Source organism: Pantherophis guttatus, chromosome 3 (assembly GCF_059756535.1).
Source record: "Pantherophis guttatus breed Tessera chromosome 3, ASM5975653v1, whole genome shotgun sequence".
NCBI classification, from domain to species: domain Eukaryota; kingdom Metazoa; phylum Chordata; class Lepidosauria; order Squamata; family Colubridae; genus Pantherophis; species Pantherophis guttatus.
The window spans coordinates 27687573-27712604 of NC_142065.1; the positions used below are offsets into that span (position 1 = coordinate 27687573).

The following is a 25032-nucleotide window of genomic DNA, read 5'->3' on the forward strand; positions in this document are numbered from 1 at the left end:
ATTAAAATACCAAGCCTGAATAGCTTGAAAGCTGTCTGGAGTTGATGTACATATTTCATGAACAAACAGTAGTTAGAATTGTTTGAGTTCTTGAAGCATGTTGATACTTTTCAATATTGTGTCCTTATATCCTGGTAGGAAAATCAAGTGGAATGACTAAACTTCGACACAGTAACAAGCATATAGGATACATTAAGAAGTATAGTACAGTCTCAGCTCAAAGGGTGTCCTGAGCATTATATAGAAAAAAGAAAAAGCAGATAGGAAAAGAGCTCTACAGAATTGAGGGCTAGCAGTGGGAAGGATTACAATCGGTGTGTTGCTTCCGGTTCTATCCGGTTCTATAGAACCAGTAGTAAAAGTGGCGGGAGGCTCCGCCCGCCCACCCGGACGTCATAATTGACGATCTGTGCATGTGCTCACGCGCCCATTGCAAATTGGTAGTAAAGGCAAGTAGAACCCACCCCTGATTACAATGTGCACTTTTCAGGAAAGACACCTGTAGCAGACCTGTAGGAACAGAAAGGATTGCCTGAGAAAAGGCTGAACCTTCAAATAATTTGGACTTAAGTTATTTGGAACTTTGATAGTTATGTTAACTTGATAACAAGTATGTGTCATAGATTAATAGAGTTACCTCATTCTGGGAGAGGGTGCTTGGTGATTATTTATTTTTCAAATTTATATGGCCAACCATGTCACGGAGGGTGACTCTGGTTTGTGTACAACAATCCAATAAAATAATAAATACAAATTGTTACCTATAACCATTAAAAAAATTAAAAATATAAAAGCAAGACCAAAGAAAAAATGGATGGAGGGATGTTAATAATGGAGCCATCTCATGAGTTTATCTGCCCCTTGCCTGCGGGCATAACTGGGCCTTGAGGGATCTTCAAAAACTCAGGAGTGATGAAACCAGACTCCTCTGTGGTGCAGAGATTTCACAATACAGGGTCCACAGCAGAAAAGGCCCGTCTCCCAGGACTGTTCAAATGTAGCTGGCAATACAGTTGAACCTGTAACATACCCATTCTGTTGGATCTTGTGGGACAGGCAGATGAAATCAGGAAGAAGTAGTCTCTCAATTAACCTGATCCCATGCCATGTATTGCTTTAAAAGTCAACAACCTTAAATAGGACCAGGAAACAAATTGGTAAAGTGCAGCTTGCATAGGAAAGGGGCAGTGGTGAGATTCAGCCAGTTTGGGCCAGTACGGGTGAACCGGTAGTTAAATTGCTGGCTGGCCCGTCCCCGCCCCTTCCAAGAGTCCCCACGCACCCCATTTTGGTAAGTGCAGGGAGGCCTACTAAATTGGGCACGAGGGGGTATGACACGCCCCCCCCTGCGGTCTATTTTCTCTCACAGGAGGCTTCAGGAGGCCAAGTGCTGCTTGTCACATCCCCTGGCCATGCCCACTCAGCCAGTCACTAGAGCAGAGAACCAGTTGTTAAATTATTTGAATCCCACCACTGGAAAGGAGTAACTTATACAGAAACTCATGTAATGTTCACACTGCTGCATTTTACATCAGCTGACCTTTCCGAATAGTCTTCAGAGGCAGCCCCAGAGCATACTGCAGTGGTTGAACTGGAAAGACTTATCATGTCACCTGGGATCCATTTTATAGTGAACCATGTAAATTGTGTCACTTACAATTCTATGTCTTGATCAAAACAGAGGACACAATCTAATCTGTAAAGTCATTCCACTGAGTTCTAGCATGGCAACTGTGTTGGGTATATTAAAGTAAACACTAGTATTTTATCTCATTTTGTTTAACTTAGATACATAAAAATAACAGAATTGGTTTTCTTTCAGTTAGTACTGACTGTTAGATTGGAATAATAATTCATGCCTCAATACCTTTTTTTTCTGTTGTTTTAAAATTCAACTGGTAGAACTTTTTTTTAAAGTTGTGATCAGTATTAAGGATTTTACTAATGTGGTTGCTTGTTTGTTTTCAGAGTAACCTTGCATACTGAAGTATTAGGGTTCACATTCCAGCCAATATGACTGACTTCCTATGACAGTGATGGCTAACCTTTTTGCTGTCGTGTGTGGGGGGATCGCGCATGCGTGTGCCCATACCCATAATTCAATGCGCCCCACCCCCCCTCGCCCCCCGCACATGCACGTGTGACCCCCCTGCGCTACCCCCACTTTTGGCATGCAATGGCCCGGTGGGCCCGGTAGGCCCGTTTTCTGCCCTCCCCAGGCTCCAGAGGCTTTCTTGGAGCCTGGGGAGGACGAAAACGGCCTTCTGTCCCCCACTTGGGAGGCCCTCCGGAGGCTGGAAACAGCCCATTTCCTGACTTCAGGTGGGCCCGGAAGGCCCGAAAATTAGCTGGCCAGCGCGCATATGTGTGCTGGAGCTGAGTAGGACAACGCTCGTGTGCCCACAGATATGGCTCCGCGTGCCAACTGTGGCACCCGTGCCATAGGTTCGCCATCACGGTCCTATGACTTCAGGCCACAAACACAGTACATACTCTTACATGTAGATTTCTCTAGTATTTTTAAAATATATATTAAGATCACACTTGAAATACCATATATCGTTTTCTCCATAAAAATGTTGATCTGGAAAATATAGAAATATAGAAAGAAGAGCAATCAGGATGATTATTCTCCCACTTTCACAAGAGAGAATATACAGTTGTGTCTTTTTAACTTAAGGGCAATGCTTCTCAACCATAACAACTTTAAGATGTGAGGACTTCAGCTCCCAGCATTCTCCAGCTAGCATGCTGAATTCTGGGAGTTGAAATCCACGTATTTTAAAAGTTGCCAAGATTGAAAAACACAGACTTAGAGCAGGGGTCCCCAAACTTGACAGCTTTAAGACTTGTGGACTTCAATACAAGTATAGCTGGCTGGAGAATTCTGGGAGTTGAAGTCCACAAGTCTTAAAGGCTGCCAAGTTTGAAGACCTCTGACTTAGAGTGATAGGTAAAGGCATTTTATTGATTCAGTTGCACTACGGAATGAGCTGCCATCTGATGTGATGATCACTAATTTAGCTTGTTTTAAAAGGGGATTGGCTTCTAGTTTTGATGGTTGTGTGTTATTTCCTCAATCATAGGTAGCATACCTGACAGACAAGGTATGTTTTCCCCTACAGCAGTTAAAGCAACTGGAAATAATTTTGAGTTGGGAAAATAATTGGTGTGGATAAAATAAAACTTGGATCTGCCCTTTTAATCCTCCTAATTGTAACGCTCTCACTTTAAAATAATATGTCAGCAGTATAACTCGTGGGTGTCCCAACTTTTTGGCTTGCATTGAGTGAAGGGGAATTGTCTTGGGCCGCATATGAAATATATAATATAGTTAGTGTATGTAAATCACATAATAATGTTTAAAGTTTACAATCTTCTGGGGCTATATTACTAGCTGTCCAGTGCTGCATGCAACCCACTGGTCGCATATTGGACAAGCTTGGTGTAGATTTATATGCTAATTTATTTTTGTTTGTTTACTAATTTATTGTATTTAGATCCTACATCAGTTCTTTTCCTACTTTTATCCCCATGACAAGAATGATGAGAAATAGATTGGCGCAGTCATCCAGCAATCATCAGCATCAGGAATCACAAACAGTCCCTAGAATTTTCATTCTATCTTAAATCTGGGGTTAATTTTTTACGTTTAAAAGTGCTGTAATTAAGTTTTGTAAAGGCTTGCATTTATAACATAAGTTAGTCAAGATTGCGTTGGATTCAGGGGCCACTGTTTTGCATGTAGTTAGCTTCAGAGGGCTTTGGGAATTGGAAATGTTTGAGTGGGATGCCAAAGCCAGATGGAAGGAACACATGTGTTGGGATCTTGCGTCACTTTCACTTGGAAGATTCACATTTCTGGGAAATGACTGGTCTGGGATTATCATGTTCTTTAAACACTCCAGGTTTTAGGAAAGGAAAATATTTTTATTTTAAGAATTGAATGCCTTAAGTTCTTCCTGATCTTGTCCCCTTTTCCTCTAAAAGTCTTCTTTCACCCACTCCCCAATTTCTAATTATAGATCTTGGGAATAAATATGGGTAACCCTGTATTTTTGTAGATTTGATTCTTTTCCATCTGCGATTTTAATTTCAGATTGATTTACTCAGTGTTCTTTCCATGCCATCATTTGTGTTTTGTTAGTCCCTAATTAGGATCATGATGTCCTAAGAAAGTTGAATTCTTCATGGATGTAGAGGAGCCAAAGGTTTCCTCATGTATTGGAACTTCTTAGACTGAAATATAAATATAAATTCAATTTACTTCCAATATCAGAGAGAGATGAACAAACAGCAAAAGAAATTATAAGGCAGTGAGGCATTGAAGGGCAAAATAAATTGTATTTAACAGAGCTTTTATTGCATTAAAATATCTTTATTTCATTTGATCTCTGTTGTTTAGTTTAACTGTTAAGTAATTTGGCTGGAAAATGTTATTTTGATACTGTAACTTAGATATTGTAGTATTTTAAAATAATATTTCTCTTTTATAAACAAGAAGGATGATGCTTCTGGCCAATATCTTAGTTTGCAGCAAATAAACACAATATTGAACCTTGATGCATCAAATATGGTATCTCCATGTTCTTAAAATTCATACATTTAAAACACTTTGAATGGAGGTAGATGCATGTTTTCATAAAATGTTCATGTTAAATAAATCTTTTTCTGCATTTTTGGCTATTTTTTTTCTCGCAGCTTTATATTGGACATCTGTCTCTTGATTCTGGTTTTACGATCAAAAATTGCTTCTGACCTCTTAACACTAACATAGTTATTGGTGGATTGTAGCTACTTTATGAGAGTCATTGTTCAAAAATATAAAATAATATGTAAAGTGTTAATTTAGCCCTTTCTATTTCATAGAATTTTGCAGCATTTTTGCAACATGGTTAATAAGGTAGTCAAGGCATTTTTGGAGGACTGTTACTTATTGATTGCACAGGTGTTTTGGATAAAGATGATCTACAGGTAGAGCTGAAAAATCTGGCCTGAAAATCTGTAGGGTTGTGAAGTTGTTGGATGGAAGACAACTCTAGTTTAGAAAAAGTCATAAAAATCAAAGTATACTTCATTCTTGATGTTTATTTGTGTTATCCATTTTGAATGAAGTCATGAATGCTTGGGTGGATTTGAAGTGTTTGAATAGTTTATTAAACACTGTCCTCTTTTTTCTTTGTTCCGGAATATATAGTAGCATATTAAGATTCACCCATAATCTCAGTGTTTGGGGCATTTCTAGCCATACAGATACTATTAATCTTAAATGCAGAGATTGATTTATTTTCCCTCTTTGATCATTAAATTAACTATGTTTTTATAGTGATGTAATATTTTATCTTTCTACATGCTAGTTTGATATATATTTTGAATACATTTCAGTATTCAAAATCAAGCATCATAATCTTTCCATATTAATAATAACACTTTTCATAAATTGTTCCCGAGAATAACTTTGATTTTTTTAAGAAAACAACAACGCCCAATAACGTGTAGCTTGTCTCCTAAGAGAAAGGTGATGTGAGTTGAGTATTGGGACTGAAGAATTCTCAAGAAAAGCAAATCATTGCCGGAAAACAGAGAGACTACATGGAGTGGTTTACTGCCTTCTGAATCAATGATGACTCAGATGTTCTAGCTGTGTTTGCTGCAGCCTTAGTGTGCTAATATTGAACCATCTGGTTCTTAAATTCAGAACTAAGATATTAACCATTTACAGATTATTTTTCATTCTTTTATGATAATAGACTTGTCAGTAGCAAAGTTATTTAATTCCTTGTCACTTGTCATCCCCACCCCCCCAATTTTCTGAGATGATTTTCGTAGTTTCAGGATCTTCATTTTACAGGCATTCTGGTGTTCGGAAAGTATGAATATTTACAGAATTTCAAATGGATATTTGAATATCCATTACCGATGTTAGATTTTAAAATAAATATTATGTTAGCTTGATGGGGACTTCCACTATGCGTGTGTAAAACCATACGCTCAGGTTGAACATGGTGATTCAACCTGAATGGCCATTAAATGTTAGTTATCAATACATGGTATACTAAATTTATCATGCTCAGGAATTCCATGTATTGTGGCCAAAAGAAAAGTTTGAATGCTTTAGGGTTACAGCTATAGCAAGACCCATTTTGGAATTGGACTGCTTCTGAGGCACCTCAAATCACATTTATTCCTGAAAACCACCAAATTGTCCCATGAAGGGGAGGTTTGTCATGGACTGGAGAAGAAAAGGAGTGTTCCAGAGTTCTCCAGAATGTTCTATTTCTGAATTAGTGAATTTTGTCCATTCCTATGATATATTTGTTATTATTTAATATAATTTATCTTACTACTTTAGTCCACTAGGATTCAGGTAAAGTGCAATATCCAAATTATTATTATTTTTTAAATTAAGTAGTATATGATATAGTGTGAGATAACACATTTTAATAATAAATATTTTCTGGCCCTGGAGACTCCCCAGTGATCAGTACCCAAAGGTGTTCCAAAAGAGTCACATTTTTTTTCACGCTTTCTCCAAAAGAGGGAAGAGAATACTTGCCATTGGACCCAGTCCTGTTGCATCTTGTAGTAGAAGAGAACCTTCAGCAAACACTCCCTGATCATCTGGATTCAGCAAGGGGAATCTGTGTGGGAAAGATGGTCTCTTAGGTACCTGGGCCCTGAACCACATAGGGCAGTGATGGTGAATCTATGACATGTGTCATAACTCCCAGCTGGTCATCGGGTCTCTGCTGTGCATGCACAGGGGTGGGGCGCGTGCGGGGGTGGGGCATGTGCAGGGGGCCTCGTGCACATGCGCATGGTGTGTGTGCAGGGGGCACATGCATGCACAGGGCAGGGGGCATGCAGGGGGCATGTGCATGCACAGGGGCACACACGGGGCAGGGGGCATGCGCGGTGGCCATGCGCGCATTGCATTTGGGGAGTTCAGGCGCACTTTGTACACTTGCTCCAGAAAAGGTTAGCCATCACTGACATAGGGCATTATAAGTGCTGACCAGGCTGTTAAATTCTACTCTAAAATAGGTAACCAGTGCAACCCCCACAGTGACGGTGCCAAGACTATCCAGTAATCATATAGGATGCTTCGTTTTGGATCAGCTACAGTTTCCAGATATTCTTCCAGGGCAGCCTTTATAGAAGAAACAATGACAAAGGCATGAATAATTGTCCTTGGTTCATGCTGTGCTATGTTGGACTGCAACTAATACAGTGGCTGAAATTGAGCAGACTCTCAAATTGAGCCATAACTTCTACCACATCCTCCATTAAAGGACCATGTTGCTCTTACCCCACATCTTCTGATTTCTGAGCTTCAGCCACCCTCCTGGTTTTCTAAAAGGAATCCTAGAGCTGGCAGCTCTACATCTTTACTGTAGAAGGCCAAACAAGTTGGGTGTGGCTGAAACAGACTAGGGATTGGTCAGTTTTCCCCCTTTCTTCCCAGTGAGCTGTGTAAAGGGCAAGGTTTTAAGATCCTTGAGTTTTAAAAAATGTTTTTCTCTTTTGTTGTAGAAGGGGGACGAAGGGAATGTTATTGTTGCAAAAGCTTTAGTAGCTCAGAAAGGAGCAGTCATTATTATCATTCCTTGTCAGTGTTCTTGACTGGACAGAAATGAAGATGATTGGGGTTATTTGTCCTGTTAATGTGAAGTTCAAGTGCTTGTAAGAGTATAATAGTCAACTTACCTTCCTAGTGCTATATTTTTTTGTCTAAGTATTAGAAAGTATACTAGCGTTCCCCCCCCTCCCAGGGAATAAGCAGTTTTCAAATGGGATGGCATAGTGTTGTGTGGCTCTATTATAATGTATTTTGATACTTGTCCAAATGTCAGTGCTCGGCCTCACTTATTTTATTACTTGAAATTTGCTAAAGTTAGCTATTCCCAAATATTTCTCAGTTGTCTATAATTGGATTCTCTCCGTTCATGGTCCTTGATTCTTAGAAATAGTAATGATCCACTTGAATACCCATCCCTCTCTTAAATTGCTCAAATACCCATCTCTCTCTTAAATTTCTAATGTGGAGAAGCTGCTTTGGAGATTTCAGAATTAAATGTATTAACACTGGTTAAGGTGTGATATGTTAACTTTGATTAAATAAGTATGAGACATGCGAAATAAATATATTGCACCTTGACAGTTAGCTTTGTACAGCAACAAACAGTGTGTTCTTCCTTGTAAAGCATTGATATAGAGCTGATCTGCTGGGCTGGCAGCTCCACAACCCTGGAATAAAATGGATTGTGCTCAGAAACCATTTTGGTCAGTCAAAGGTAAATAGTGAAGTTGCTCTATGATTCATATAAGGGGACCCTTTGTGATTTTACTTCAAGCTGGTGCTCTGCTTCTTTGATGTTCCACATATCTCTGGTATATTAGTTTAATGGTAAAGGTAAAAGATAAAGGTTCCCCTCGCACATATGTGCTAGTCGTTCCTGACTCTAGGGGGTGGTGCTCATCTCCATTTCAAAGCTGAAGAGCCAGCGCTGTCCAAAGACGTCTCCATGGTCATGTGGCCAGCATGACTAAACGCCAATGGCGCATGGAACACTGTTACCTTCTCACCAAAGGTGGTCCCTATTTTTCTACTTGCATTTTTTATGAGCTTTCGAACTACTAGGTTGGCAGAAGCTGGGATAAGTAACGGGAGCTCACCCCGTTACGCGGCACTAGGGATTCAAACTGCTGAGCTGCCGACCTTTTGATCAACAAGCTCAGCATCTTAGCCACTGAGCTACCGCATCCCTCCCAGTTTAATGGAAGGGTGTTACAAATTTTACTTGGACTCCCAAGGGGGTAGCAAGTAGGATACAAGATGTATTGATATCTACAAATATGTACAACACATTTGAGCTATAGAATATTCTCTTCTATAGGAATTTGGTATAGTCAGGATTAAGCAGCCATTTGATGCTGCACTTTAATCTTTTGGCTTTCCAGGGTCTATGGAACCATAATTTCATTGGAATGGGCAAGGTCAAATATTTGTGGGAGAGGAGGAGAGGAGAGGATGTTTGTTAAAGGAAACTTAAAAAGACAAAATGGATCTTGGAACTTTGGAAAAATGTTGCTATTTAACTATCAAGATGGAAAACTGGCCCCATTTCTAGTATGCCCCTTGAAGTTAACCACCACCCATTCAGACAAACAACCACAAATAACAACCTTGCTGCCTCCGGGGTGGGGGGGTGGTCGGGCTTCGGAAACTGTAAAAGAGCTTAGTGTAATGGAAGAAACTTATTGAACCTCAATAAAAGTTCAATCTGATTTTGTTCTTAGGCAAGAAGTGAAGTCAACTTTTGAATGGCATGCTAGGACTGTACAATACTCCAGAAAGTAGGTCAGGGCAGTATAAAGAAGTGGATGGGACCAAGAAAAAAAAAAAAAACCAGACCAATTTCAATGTATTTATTAATTTATTAAATATATTGGATATATTAGCACCTTGTGCATTTCATAATTTTTCCTTTTGTTGCAAAAGTCTCTGCAAATGACACTTAAGATTTTGGCAGCCTTGCATGGCGGTGAAATTCAGGTAATAGATTTGGTCATAAAGAGGGATAAATAAGAGGTGTGAATAAGCAGCTATGGATACTGTATATGCACAGTCAAATAATATGGACAGTGTTCTGCTATGCCTGTCTGGTCATGCATGAGGAAGGGTTGATTGACTCCAATATCAAAACAGCAGGTGACTAAATCTATTCTCTTTGAGATAAGTAAAATTCAAGAGAAGGAACGATTAAAAAAACAAAACAAAAAAACTGTACTAATGCCAAGGAGGATCAACAGAAGAGAGTAAACAGGGTGTCAATTTCTTATTAAGAAAATAAAAAGTCAGCTGTTTTAAGAGCTTGTTATGAATTGCTTTTTCTATAAATCTACTCTTCCATGTAACCCAAACACCTTTAGTAAGGCTGTAATTATCTACAGTTGCCTAGGCTTCCAAATGTAATAAAACACATCTCTATGCGTAGCCAAAATATATGATATTAATTTTAAGAAACCTGATCTACAGCTAAGTGGTTGATAAGAATTCAGGCTAGGGTCAGGGTTAGAAAAAGACCAGAAGTAATTTGGAAGTTGCCTTTTCCCAGCTGAAGTAGCTACTTCATTGCATTTTAATCTGGATGCCGGTCTTGATTCCCCAAGGTTCGCGTCCTTCGGAAGGGCGATGGCGAATCAATCCCAGTGCCTGGATGATGCCCCTTTGCGGAGTTTACGTGGCTGGGAGCCCATTCCCCTGCCGGCCTATAACAAGGCGCAGCACCTGGTGCTGGAGGAGTTTATAGCCAAAGGCCAGCTGGCTTTCCAGGCTTTCTTATGCCGGGAAAAAATGAGCTCTTTCCTTTCTGATCCCGGGATCCAGGCTATTTTGTGCACCGCCGTGCAGCCACTCAGGACAAACAAAAGTGTCTCGGCTACAGACCAAGCCCTGAACACCTCCTTGGATTGTTCCTCGTTCACATACTTCCCGGTGCAGTCCGACGTTGAGCCGCCTATCCTAGAACTGGGCTGGCCGGCTTTTGTTACCGGCTCTTTCCGAGGACTGACCCGCGTGGAAACTTATTTCCAGCCCTGCTTTGGAGAGGTCCCCTATGCTTGCAAAGAGGCGGTGCGCAAGCAGATCTGGTCAGCTAGAGAAGTGAGTGAAGGGATCGAGACAGGTGGTCTGCGTGAGCAGGGGGTTGGACTAGATGACCTCCAAGGTCCCTTCCAACTCTGTTACTGTTCCTTACAATGTGACTTGCAAAATGACGGAATAACAACTAAAAAAATAACATAGGCATCAGGCAAGCATAGTGACTTCTAGTTTTTGAAGCAGAATGATGAAATGAGAATTAGGAATAAAATCAACCGTATGCTAGCAAGTATATTATTTAAACTATTGACAATTATTTAAAGAGAAGTATCTGAGAGTCCCTGTTGGGGATGTGGAAGACTGGGAAAATGGAAATATTCAGAATTCTCCAATTCCTCCTAAATTTTCCATTTCTGTTTTCTAAGGGAGCTTCGTGTAGCAGATCCTTATTCTTGTACAAATCTATTAGGCTTCAGGGGGTGTAATACTGGAAGGAATTTGGACAAAAAAAATTGGAAGAAAGTTTGGAAATGATACTTGAAGCTTAAGTTCTGTACTTCAGTCCAAGAAAGGTCAAACAAGCAGGATTGTAAAATCATAGAATTTAACCTCCTGCAGAACCTCCTTCAGTGCAGAAATCCATCATTACAATATCCCTGCCAGATGGCCATCCTTCCTCTGTTTAGACATCTGAAAAATGAGATTCTATGACCCTCCCATAGTTGTCTGACTATACTTTCTATTTGAAAAAAAAAAATCCTGATGCTCAACCAAAATCTCCTTTTGTGAAATTATGCATGCTGTTTCTAGTCCCACCTTCTCTAACAACTCAAAACAATTCTATCCAATATGGCTGCCTTTCAGATGCTTGTAGACTGCTATCATACTTCCCTTTTCTTCAAATTAAAATATGCAGAGCCTTCAACCATTCCTCTTTTTTTTTCTACACTCCTTATCTTTTTGATTGATATCGTTTGACATGTTCCTTTTTCTCAATAGCCTTCTCAAATCATTGGACCCAGAACTGGATGCAATATTGTGTGTGGCCTATCTACTAAGTGTGGGCTATCCAACAGAGAATAGAGAACAATTGAGAATCCTCTTCATCTAGGAGAGGGATGGAAGGATGTGTATGAAAATTGGGTGCCAAGAGGACCACATCATGAGATGCAAGAGAACAAAGGGGGAAACACAGAGAGAAAAATGTTCAAAAAGGATAATAGGAAATGGACAGGAAGGAAGAAGTGCAGAATTTATGTTGATTTGAAAATCAGCGAGATCTTTGACCTCAGGCCCAGTAGTGGGTTCCACTTAGCTTTGCTACGGTTCAGAACTGGGAGCGTGCGCGTGTCACTTCTGCACATGCACAGAATGTTCCGAGATACGCACAGAGCATCTGTGATGACGTCCGGGCGGGTGGGCGGAGCCTCCCACCACCGCCACTACTGGTTCACCCAAACTGGGGTGAACCATAGAAACCCATCACTGCTCAGGCCTGTAATCTACTCTAAATGTTCTACTCTATTTGCAGAGTAAGATATAGCAATAGGCACCTCGAAGAAAGTTTTGAACATTATATGCTGTGGAAGAACTTTTATAGAGGCTTTTACAGTAAGACTCACCTGCTCAGCATTTTTCATAGCTTACTCTTTTATTACGTATTATATTTTTTTCCTGGCAACTTCTTGGTAACTTTGTAGGTCAAGGTCTTTGTTATTCAAAACTGGGTTCTTTCCAAAGTATGTTGAAATCTTAATCACCAAAGGAAAAAAACCTTTTGTGATATTTTTTTAAAATTGAACTTTAGTTGGAAGTTTAAAATAGTTTGCTGCCTTCTATATTCTATCTTTATTTTTCACTTATTACGGAATTCTGAGTAGGAGTGATTTCTGAATAAATCACCACTCATAATCTCCCTTCCATCATTATGACTTTGAAATGTGCTGGATTTCACCTCCCAGAATTTCCATCTGGATTGACCAACAATCTGACTAGAAGTGTCCGAGTGAGTCCAGAAAACCTACCTACAGTATGTAGGGTTTGCTGTGACATCACAAACCTGATTCTGCTGTTATAGTTACCAAATAGCATTGGAACACTGCATAAATATTGTAGAAGTGACTTCCAAGTCTGAGTTTAGTTAGAAGATACAGGAATAATGCTATTGTTGCTGTTTTTACAGAGATTTACAGTAAGAGAGCATTTTTGCTTTTAAAGTACTAGAGAAGATAACACTGATCAAGTGAAACGGGCTGAGTAACATGTAAGCTCTTGTAATATACTTTGCCGAACTGAAAGATCTAAGTTCTCCATGCTGTAGTAATTGTTATGTAGTATTGTTTGTAACTGCAATGTTTGCTAGACTTAGGCCCAAAGACATTCTGATTAACTGTTTATAAAGTTCCTACATATTGTGATTATTGAACTAGGATTATTGAACTGGGATTTAATCTTTGATCTTTCTGTTGTTATCTCCATTTTATTGGAGATATTTCTCAGTAAGTCTGCAGAGGAAGTAAAACTGAGTGAAATTGAGAATTGAGTTTACTCTGTGCATATAAAAGTGAGGAAGAGAGAAAAACGTTTTCCCCCTACAATTTATAGTATTTAACAAATCATATGTATGTTATAAATGTTCTAACAAACATTTAAGCTATATGTGGTGTGACACCCGATTATCAGAATTCACATTTCATTTCTTTTTCTGAACTATTTCACTTGTATTTTACACTATTTTTATTCATTATTTGCAGAAGACTGCATATTCTTGTTTTTAGCTTTTCTGTTCACATTCCCTGCCTCTTTAAACTTTTTTAAAAAAATTTGATTTATATGCCGCCCTTCTCCGGAGACTCAGGGCGGCTTACAATGCGTTAAGCAATAGCCTTCATACTTTTGTATATTTATACAAAGTCAGCTTATTGCCTCCACAAACTGGGCCTTTATTTAACCTACCTTAGAAAGGATGGAAGGCTGAGTCAACCTTGAGCCTGGTAAGATTCGAACCTGCAGTAATTGCAGGCAGCTGTGTTAATAACAGGGTGCTTTAAACCACTGTGCTACCAAGGCTCTTTTTCTTTAATGTATTTTATTAGACTATATATACAGAATAATATGTTAATACTTACATGTTCAGAATAATTACAAAAATATATAATTATTGTTGAATATCTGGATAATCTAATTTTTTTAAAGAGTTGCATCAAATTTTACAGTTGCTGGAGAAACAGCTGTTTGATGTGCATGCATTGTGTGAGGGAATACTGCAAGTATATAAATCTTTAAATATAATAGTCACATTTATTTATTTATATCCTACCTATATTATTTTTATAAATAACTTAAAGCACCGAACATATCCTTCTCCTATTTTCCCCACAACAACCATCCTGTGAGGTGAGTTGGGGCTGAGAGAGAGTGACTGGCCTAAAATCACTCAAGCTTATCTTCTAGGAGATCAGGAGATTCTCAATCATCCAGGTCAGGGGTCCCCAGCCTGCGGGCTGCTCTCCATTACCGGGCCGTGGCCTATTCACAACCAGGCTCTGTGAGTGCTGGGCTGGCGCACATACGCATGCATGCAGCTTCATTTGCGTGAGCGACAGGTGCCAGCGCACAGCACCATTTGCGCACATGCACACCTGCCCCTCACACAAAACCATCCCCTCTTCTCCCCCCTCCCCTGCACCAGGACAGGATGGGGAACGTTGATCCAGGTCATAGATTTTTTGATGACCTGGATCCCAAATCCAAAATAAATAAATAAAAAATTGGAAAAAAATTTTTTGGAAAAAGGTGCTTGAGACATTAGGACAACCATGACCTAGATGATTGAAAATCTCCATAGGCATTGTTAGGCAAGGTGGGTATTTAATATGTGTTGTGCTAAATTTTATGACTTTTTTTTTACCATGGGTGCTCAGCGAATCATTGCAGTTGTTACATGAGTCATGCAATCCTTCAGTGAACCTGGATTCCTCTGTTGACTTTGCTTGTTGGAAGGTTGCAAATGTTGATGAACCTGGGCAGTGGTAGGATTCCATTTTTTTTACTACTGGTTCTGTGGGTGTGGCTTGGTGGGCATGGCAGGGGAAAGATATTGCAAAATCCCCATTCCCTCCCCACCCCACTAGCCTGCTTTCCAGCTCCGTTCTCCTATGCAGGGCAACAAAAGAAGACCCAGCTGATCCGCTGGGAGGCTGGGAGGCCACGAATAGATCGATTGGGTGCCCTAGCCTTACAGGTTAGGCCTCCCTGCAGCCCTCTGGGAGCCAAAAAGGGGCGCTTGGGGACTCCTGGAAGGGGTGGGGCGGGACCAACCAGAGGTGGTACTTGCCGATTCTCCAAACTACTCAAAATTTCCGCTACCTGTTCGCCAGAATCGGTACGAATTGGCTGAATATCACCTCTGAACTTGGGCCACTGCAACCACTGTAAATGCACGCTGGTTGCCAAATGCCCTAATTTTGATCAAGTTATCACAAGGGTGCTGCAATGGTCACAATGAAGGACTGGTTATAAGTAACTCTTTTCAATCCTGTTGTAATTTCAAATAGCCATTAAATAAGTAGTTGTATGCAGGGGTGGGTTCTAATTTTTTTTACTACCGGTTCTGTGGGCGTGGCTTATTTTGTGAGTGTGGCTTGGAGGTCATGTGACTAGGTGGGCGTGGCTAGCTGGTCAGAGTCATTTCTGGAAGGTCCTTGCACTTACGACCAAGTCCTCGCACTTACGACCCGACTAATTTGTTTGCTTTTAACACTAATCAGCTGTAGGACGGCCCTTTGAAGCCCCGGGGCAAGAGTTTAAACTGTTTTTTTCCCTCTAGTAAGCAGCTGGGACTCAGGAGGCAGCAATAGATTGGGGGTGGGACCAAATAAAAGGTAAGAGGTAATTGTGGGTGGCGGGGTTGGAGGGGGGGAGAACCAGTTCGGTGATGTCATATTGTCACCGCTACCGGCTCGGCCAAACCGGACCGAACCGGGAGGAACCCACCACTGGTTGTAAGTTGAGGGCTACCTGTATTTTCATTGTTTGTAGGTGGGATCAGAATAGAGGACTGGTCCAGAAGAAATTTAGAGATTTATTTGTTTGTCTTGCTATCTACAGTTAAGCTTAGACTTGAATGATTAATTAGTGCTCTTCTACTGGTATGTAAGACAGGATGTAATAAGAACCTGCCCTAGGTCTAATACTTAAGGTTAACTGTATGGATTTTTCCAAGGAAAAAAAATCTACAATGACTGTTTTGCACATACTGCTCTTTCTAAGAATTAATCCTACAATTATGCACTTCAGTAGTTAGTCAGCAGCATTGTCTGGATATGTGCTGTTAATGACATCACTAAATAGCTATTGCAAAGTTTTGTTGTATGTGTTACTCAGGGTGAATTAAGAGTTCTTTAATTTTACAGTCTGTGCAAAATGTACAGTAAGTCCTGAGAGCAGGGTGATTTAATGTGACTGCAGTTTGTGCTTGATCACTGGAAGGGAGTTCCATGAAAAAGTATTGACCCCTTTCAGATTTTCCTGAGTGTTCGCATATCTTTGATACTGAATGTTATCAAAGCTTCCTGGCGGTTCTATTGATACATAAAGGGAGCTTGAGAAAAGAAACAGCACTAATATTTAGGGCTTGTTTCTTTTATTTCATAAAGAGTCATCCAAGATGTGATATAATAATGCAAAAAAAAAAAATATTAATATTTTTTGGTTGTACCATTTTTAACCATAATAAAGGTCATTACTTAATACGAAGAAATTGAAGTCAAAATATAAGCCCAATAAAACTGAAACTCTAGGAAAGCTAGAAATAGGTAATCCCATGACAAAAGAAAGAATAATGAATGAAAGATAATGAAAAGAATACATGAACCTGATCCCTGCCAACCAATGAAAATCAAAATACACATGCACAAATGTATGCGTACATCTATTTCTGTTCATGTTAATTTGTTTTATTTCACATATCTAAATACCCTGTTTCTCCCAAAATAAGACATCCCCTGATAATAAGCCCAATCGGGCTTTTGAGTGCATGGCAATAAGGCCAAGCGCTTATTTCAGGGTTCAAAAAAATATAAGACAGGGTCTTATTTTCGGGGAAACACGGTAGTTGGATTAATTTAATTTTCAAAAAGCTTCCACACCAAAGGAAGATAGCCCTTCCTCTCAAATCTGTCCTTTTTAAATGGAAGAACTCTATGAAATATATGATTCTGCTTCTTTTGTTTGCCAAGCAAAACCAGTTACCACTCAGAAAACTTCTTAAAAACCTTTAAAAAGAGACAGATTTTGAAGAAGAAAATGTTGTGGTTGGAGAATAAGAAATAACAATAAGAAATACAGATAGTCCTTGATGTATGACAACAATGGAACCTGGAAGTTAAATTGAAAGTCATGGTCATTGTAAGTAGAGGCATCACATGGCTACACTCGTTTTCATGACCATTTTAATGTCAGCCCTAAAGCAACTCACTAAGTCATTAAGTGAATCATGTAGTTGTTAAGCAAACCACATGGTCTTTAAGGAAGTCCAGCATACCCAAAGGGTGTTCTTTGCTATTTTCTGCTAAAAAACATAAACATTGCAAGTCACAGTCATGTAACTGTGAACACAACTGGTTGTAAACACAAGCCAGTTGCAAAGTGCCCAAAAGGTGATTCACATGATCATGAGGTGGGGGCTGGAGTCATAATTTCAAGGATGGGTTGTAAGTAGCTGGTGAGCTCCAAATCAAGTGCTGAGCTGTCACTCACAGATAACTATTTTGGGAAAAGTGAGTTTGTTTAAATGAAATGTGAAAGATTTGGTGTAAGGTGAATAATTATCTTGGGAGACGAGTCAGTTGAGCATTTGGCTGATTGCTTTTGTTCATAATCTGTAGTCACAGCAGTGGTGGATTCCTCCTGGTTCGGCCCAGTTCTGCCGAGCTGGTAGCGGTGACGATATGATGTCACCGAACCGGTTCTCTTTGTTTGGGAGCTGGGCCCCCCCGCCCCCCCCACCCCCCGTTATTCTTACTTTTTATTTGGCCCCACCCCAATCTATTCGCTGCCTCCCAAGTCCCAGCTGATGGCTAAAAGGAAAAAAACTGTTTAAACTATTGCCGTGGGGCTTCAAAGGGCTGCCCTACAGCTGATCAGTGTTAAAAGGCAGTGTGGTGGTAGACTAGTGCGCTCCAAAAACAAATGGGTAGACTGGTGCCTCCAAAAACAAATGAGTAGACCGGTGCTCCAAAAACAAATGGGTAGACTGGTACCTCCAAAAACAAATGAGTAGACTGGTGCTCCAAAAACAAATGGGTAGACAGGTGCCTCCAAAAACAAATGAGTAGACCGGTACAGCTCTGCAAGCAGTTAAAAGCCTGGTAGACCAGTACATCTGCTAAATGCTAAAGAATTGTCACATAACCATCAAGCCACACCCACAAAATAAGCCACGCCTACAGAACCGGTAGTAAAAAAATTTAGAACCCACCCCTGAGTCACAGCAGTGATTTTCTGGATTATTCCCCACAAGCATGATGTATCATTTGGTTTACCAGTTGGCCAGAAAAATGGCAGTGTTGGTGTGAGATTATGTCAAAGACTTCAGAAACATTTATAATATAGGCTGAGTTTATGCCATGAATACCCCAGTAAACTACATACGTATTGTTTCTAGATATACAGAAAATGTATACTAGATATCTAGCAAGCTGGTGGATATGGTTGGAAATGTATTTAGGTTGAAGCAGATTTAGTGATATTTGAAGCAACAACAGCTGTTGAAACACTGCTTAAATTATATCATTTTACTGTGATCATCTTGCATTTATACAAGACTTTTCTGAATTTTCAAACTTTGTACATATATTATTTCTATAAACTTATACACAATATAAACTACAAGAGATTTAATGGTTTTTCTACAGACTATTTCATTTTTTGCCCTATTTTTCCAAGTATACAGTCATTGCAATGAGACTATGCATAGCATAATTGAGGTACCGTTCACGGCAGACATGCAATTTGTATTGGAGATCAAGTTTTATTTCAGGGTGTAACACCAGTCACCTAATGAGGGATATATTACTTTCCTGTTCTATGAATTTTTCCCTACTTTGTTGTTGCAATATTGCAAGGAAATTTGATAAAGAAATGAGGACAAATAACAACTCTTATCTGATATATAAACAGTATGTTAACAGCATTAGAATAAACAAAAGAGAGTTTGTTATAAATCTTAGCTTATCTTTTTCATTGTTTTATTTCTGTGGGCAAGAGACAGTAATGTATAAAACCTTTCCTATTGTTATATATTTTGTCTTCCCTAAAGTGGCATATTTTTCTTTAAACTTGTGTTGCTTACTTCTAACACATTGCTCAAATGATAGGCACTAACTCATCGACTCTTGTACTTTTATGTAATAGGCTTATTCTGCAGTAAATCACCTTGGGTTAATTTTCTTGGAAATTGTTGTCTAGTACGTAGCAATTTTATTTTGAATTGGTGAAAAACATTTGTCAAAGTTCTTCACTAAAAGCATCTGTAAACATAGTTGTGACTTAAGAGAACAGAATCTGGAATAAGGAACTAACAAATTTTGTAGACTTTGGGCATTCTCTACCAATTATTTAAAAGTGGCTTCAATTTCAAATAGTTTCCAAATATTGCACAAGTTTTATTAATCTCAGTGAGAGGCTATGTGGCCATATCTTGCAACATTTAGTTGAGAATTCTGAAATCTCAAATTTTGTTTACAAAAATCATAATGGAAACAGAATTTACTGTAAATTTCAGTGGATTGTCACTGATCCTGCTAATACTTTGTTTCCCATTGCTTTTCTAATTGCTTGCAATTTACCTAGAGTAGAAATAAATATATAGTTTACAAACAGTGTGAAGGACGACAATTTGCAAGGCTCTATATTGGTGTTCTTGTTTATTTAAATATGTTTATAATTGCCATGGATTTGAGGGTAAGATTAACGAGTATCAAGTTTTCAAATGACAGCAAATCATACAGATTTAGCAGATTTAAGAGTTTAAGAACTGAGTCACTGGATGATAATATACCAGGTATAATTAACACAAATAAATGTAAAGAGATGGGCATTGGAACATTTTCTTCTAATTTTGCATAGAAGCTGAGCTATTGGTGACCAACCACTAGCTCAGCTTATTGGGCCAAGATGGAAAACTTCATTACAGATCCAAGGTATGGGGAAAGGTAAATTCCATGGGACTGAAAAATAAAATAGCCATTAACAAAGTTTGCTAAAGCTTCCCCATTGAAGTTGTGTGGACTTCAACTCCCAGAAATCTTCCACCAGCATGCCCATGGATCTTAAAGCTGCCAAGCTAGAGAAACACTGAGCTGCAACATTAATATTGTGACAGAGGCTTCAATATTTTTGTTCCTCTTTCATGTGTTGTTTGCTTTTGCTGCTACCATCCTTTTTCTGCAGAGAGATGGACAGGGCATTTGAATTGCATTGACTCAAACTGGGTCAATCTTCTGGAATATAGCAAACTCAGCATGAGCTATCTTTATTTACATGGGCTGGTTTATTCCACTGTTATATTCCACTGTAATATATGCTAGTTCATTTATTTTTTTGTTCACTTCGCTTCATAATAAAATCCCTTTCAAGCCAAATTCAAGTATTACCTAACCAATAAATTAATGCCAAGTCTTTGTATGGAGTAGAAAAGCAGCATATAGAAATGCTTAACTTAATAAATATGTGTAGTGGTTTATAAAAGGGTAAAATATCATCAGCCACCCCGTCCTCTCCCTTCCCTTTCTTACACTGTTCAAAATCACAGCTGCCTGTTATCTCCTACTAATGGAAGTTGAAATATTCCAATCAACTGATTGGTAAGACATTCAGTACAGCCTTGAAAAGCATGTGCTTACACAGGCTGTAATTATCATAAAAGAGTTCACTGCCCTTACCAAACACTGTCCTTGGATGTTTTAAAGAGATTTCAGTCACATTCATGGAGAAGGCTAGCCATGCATCCATGCTCAGAAACAGCATAGCTTTGAATATTGAATATGATGAGAGAGCAATAATTGTATTTTGGAGGAAGCAACACTGTCTTCCTTACTCTTTAATTAGGAAAATTATAGATAGGACAAGGACTACAGAGTGAGTCTCTGTTTGAGGGGTTTGGATGTAGAAGATATCCGCTCTTTGCTTTCCTTGCCATAGTCAAAAGCAGGTCTGATCTCAAAACGGTATTCTATCTTGTGAGAGTTGATGGCTCACATCTCTAGTGGACTAGTCTTTGCCTAAGAAAACTGCTATTAGCCCATAGAGTAGAGGTCTTCAATTTTAGCAGCTTTAAGACTTGTGGACTTCAACTCCCAGAATTCTCAGAATTCTCTTCAGCCAAAGCTGGCTGGAGAATTCTGGGAGTTGAAGTCCACAAGTCTTAAAGCTGCCAAGTTTGAAGACCTCTGCCATAGAGTTTCTGTTGGGGTTCCCAGATTATCTGTAATAACTTTCAGACATGTTGACTTGCCACTTGCAGGTCTTTTAATTCCTAATGTTAGGAACTGGTATGGTATCTCCTCCATCCCTATTTTCTGTGAACTCTCTTCCCTAGTGCTCTGGACTTTAGTTTTTAAAATTGTTATAGTTAGAAATCGGAGTTTAAATCTTTAGGAGAAGCTCTCAATGAATACATATTGCTCAATGATCTACATTAAGAAATGTCATATATGTATATTACAAGAAATGAAATCGTTATGAACTGAGTCCTCTGCATTTTCATAATCAGGAAATGTTTTTTTTCCTTTATATATACTCTTGTAATATTTAGCCTCAAGGAACTAATATTTTAAAAATATTGTTCAGAGCACAAAATAGCATTAATTTGCTATTTTAAAAGGAGAGAAGAAGCACACAACACAGAATAAAAATGAAGCTGCACATTTCTAGCCTAAAGGCTTATAATTTTTATTTTATTTTTTTGCTGTATGAGTTTTATCTAAACAATTTCTTGACTAGTTGATTGTGGCATTTGGAATTTCAGTAAGCAAATGACCTGGGCAGCAGCTGGTTTGTAGCATTTAAATAATTGATGCTTGCCCAGTTTAGTCTGTCCGCCTCCCCCCATATCAACCCAGTGGTCTCTAAAATCTAATCACTGTATTGAAATTGAGCATGAGCATTCACTGGTACTGATTCTGATTATCACACTTTGGTGGAGTGAGAAAGAAAGACTGACACTTTCATATCCTGCTTGGAACTCTCCAAGAGAAATATACTTGGCATCTCTTGGAATTAGAATGTATTTGATCTTGGTCTAAATGGTGAAAACATCTGCTTCATTGCCATGTATTTTGAGAGCCAGGAAAGTCTATAGAGTATTCTGGCTACAGGGTCCCACATCAAACTGTAGATCATATCATGTAAACTGAAAGTGTATACCGGTCTTGTATCTTGATTTTTTTAAAAATGTAAATGATGCTACGCTTCAATGGTTAGATGGCCTAGACCAGTGATGGCTAACATTTTTGCCATCGCGTGCCAAAAGGGGGGAGTGCAGGGGGTCGCTCGCGTGCATGCCCACACCTATAATTCTATGTGCCCCACCCCCGCGCATGCGTATGCGACCCCCACCCGCACTCCCCTGACTTTTGGCATGTGATGGCAAGGTAGGCCCATTTTTCACTCTCCCCAGGCTCCAGAGCCTTTCTAGGAGGCTGGGGAGGGCAAAAATGGCCTTCCCCACTCCCCTGGAGGCCCTCCGGAGGCCAGAAACAGTCTTTTTCCTGACTACCAGTGGGCCCAAAAGGCCCGAAAATCAGCTGGCCAGTGTGCGCATGCACGCCGGAGCTGAGCTCACGTGCCCACCGATATGGTGGCACGCATGCCATAGGTTCGCCATCACGGGCCTAGACACTGGTATTTGAACATAGATCTTTTTAGCATTTACATTTTATTGTGTTTTACTAATCTAGGTGAAATGTTAATATAGATTGCTAGTCCATGTATGATATGCCATGTGCTAAATAAATAACAGCTACTTCAACACTTTTAACTCACCTGATAGCCATAGTTCCAGAGGTGCTTTTTTTGGAGGCAACTGGACTGTCCTGTCAGAGCTGAAGACGCTTCTTGGATGAGAAGTGAAACGTCTTCAAAAGAAAAAACAAAGAAAGTCCAGTTGCCTCCTGAAAAAGCACCTTTGGGACAACCATGACCTGGATGACTGAGACTTCTGATAGCCATAGATCACCAAAAAATCATCTATGTTTGCTTGTCACTTGCAGGTTCTTCTTTCCAATACAATATATGCTTTGGAAGCTAATTTCCAATTCCCATAGTTTGGGAATAGAGTAGGGAGGAAAAACCTGATAGCAAAATGATGCAGAAAATAGAAAGGTGGAAGGAAGTAGATAAAGATAAAAAGGAAAGTGGCATCTAGGTAAGCAATAAAAAAAGAGAAAAGTAAAAAATAAGCGCATTACATTGGATTACTATTCAAAATTTACCTTTATGCTTGAATCAAGCATTTTCCCCCTCTGGTGGTTCATTTCTCTCTCCTTATGAATTCTGACTTCAGACAAAATGCCCTGTTATATTTCTAGAAAAGTTATTTGTTTCAAATTATCCTGCAGATGGGTTCATTAAGGAGTCATGCTAGCTAGTGTCAAGGGTATGGCTGATTTCAAACAGAAATGGGAAAGAAAATAATTTGGTTCACATTTCAGTTTAGAGTTATCTAGCTATTACCACCTCAGTCAATTTGTGAACTAAAATATAAATAACTTCCGACATTTCTGAATTTTAAGGTGACGTTTTCAGAGCAAAGAACATGTATATAAAGATACCTACATTCTATATATGTATATTAAGGAAGTGTGTTGAAAAAGTGCATTCAAAGAAAGCTTGAATCAAAATGTATGATATAAAAATAATTAACACAAATGGGATTATGAGGAGAAATGTTTGAGTCTTTGCCATTTTTAAAAAAACCAATACAATGACATTTATCAAAATGGAAGGAAAACTAAATTAATTTTAGATTGATAATTATAGATACATATACAATAATTTCTGGTATACAACATATACATATAGAATAAACTCTGGTGTTTAACTGTAAATAAAAATAAAGAAATAGTTACTTGCCTTTGAAATGGTAATAATAATTTCTATATTAAAATGACGTTTCTTAATGTTTTCAGGGCTGAATTTGGAATGCAACTGACAAGACACAAAAGATCTTATGATGCCTAAAAGGAAAAAAAGAGAATTTGAAAAGCATTAGATTGAGAAATCATTTATTTTTCAGGTATCACATTTTCTTTTTTACTGCTTTTTTAATTTGATGCTTTATTCTCTCCTTCAAACGATCATCATAATTTTGTGATAGAAATATATATGGTATATAATTACACAATGCATTTCAGCTTTTATTTATGGATTTTTAAAAATGTAGTTATATTTCATTGTACGTATATTTTTTAAAAAACTGATAATTGGAGAAACTCTCCTATTTCTCCCTTTTTATTTATTTATAGTTAGCTGGTTAAAACATTATTATACTGATGTTTTTGATGTCAATTTAATCACCATTAAGACTATAGGGGGGAAATACATTTAAGTAGGTGACATCTGTTAGCTCTTTCTCGCCTCTTAAAGCCAAACTGGTATATTCACAGGATTTTTGTCAACAGTTCAACCACAGTTGTAGACTTACCTTCCTGATAAAGTCCAACATTACTCTTAAGATAGCAACTACAAACATTTTTCTTTCAGCATCAGTAGGAATTTTACCAATGAGGCTGCATCTCTGCACATATTCATCGGAGAGAAAATTGCATTGAACTCAAAAAAAATATTTCTGGATCGCAAAACACTGCATATTTTTAAGAGTAAAACCAAGGTGGTATGTGAAAAGCCTTAAATCACAAAACTTAATAAATATAATGGCAAAATCAAAAGCAACTGTTAAAACCAACAAGCAGCAGATACTTAGGGAACCCATGATAATTTTAATTCCACTGTAGGCTAAGGGTAAATACGGGTGAAATAATAGGGCACCTGACCCTCTGTCTGGAGGCACTTGAATAGCTGATATCTATTCAGGTAGGCCTATGTCGCTCTTGCTAATCAACAAAACAATGCCTTTGTCTTCATGCCAATTTTCTTAGTGTTCCATAAAAATCCGCATGTTGGCATTGTTCAGTGCTTTGCCAACAAGCTGACATAACTGTGACTGAAATTATTCACTGTAGTTTTCTTGCTACTTTGCTCTAAACTGAAATTTTTCAGGTTGAATAAACACAATATCTTTTTTTTAGAGAAGGAAAGTCTCCATCACTAAATTGCAATGGAATGTTTGCCCACAAACATTCATAGGTTCTGTCACTGGCAGGCCTGTTTAAATCCATGCCCAAATCTCTAGAAAGTCATTATTAGCG

The 25032-nt window shown here is 38.8% G+C and overlaps 1 protein-coding gene and 1 long non-coding RNA gene across 3 annotated transcripts in view; one reads left to right on the forward strand and one right to left on the reverse strand.

The window, feature by feature from the left end:
- ZHX3 (zinc fingers and homeoboxes 3) overlaps nt 1-25032 on the forward strand; it is a 43620-nt gene that overhangs the window by 3059 nt on the left and 15529 nt on the right. The window contains exon 1 of one of the 2 annotated variants that reach the window (XM_087889169.1): nt 23849-23900. The exons of the other annotated variant lie outside the window; for it this stretch is intronic. The gene's annotated coding sequence lies outside the window, so the exon portion shown is untranslated. Of the gene's footprint in view, nt 1-23848; nt 23901-25032 lie in introns of those variants that run through there. 2 annotated transcript variants of the gene reach the window in all.
- LOC117663634 (uncharacterized) lies at nt 6555-12602 on the reverse strand. The gene is made up of 3 exons (XR_004590767.3): nt 12226-12602; nt 8154-8247; nt 6555-6641 (listed from the first exon to the last, which is right to left on the reverse strand). It is a non-coding gene; the product is annotated as an uncharacterized LOC117663634 (long non-coding RNA).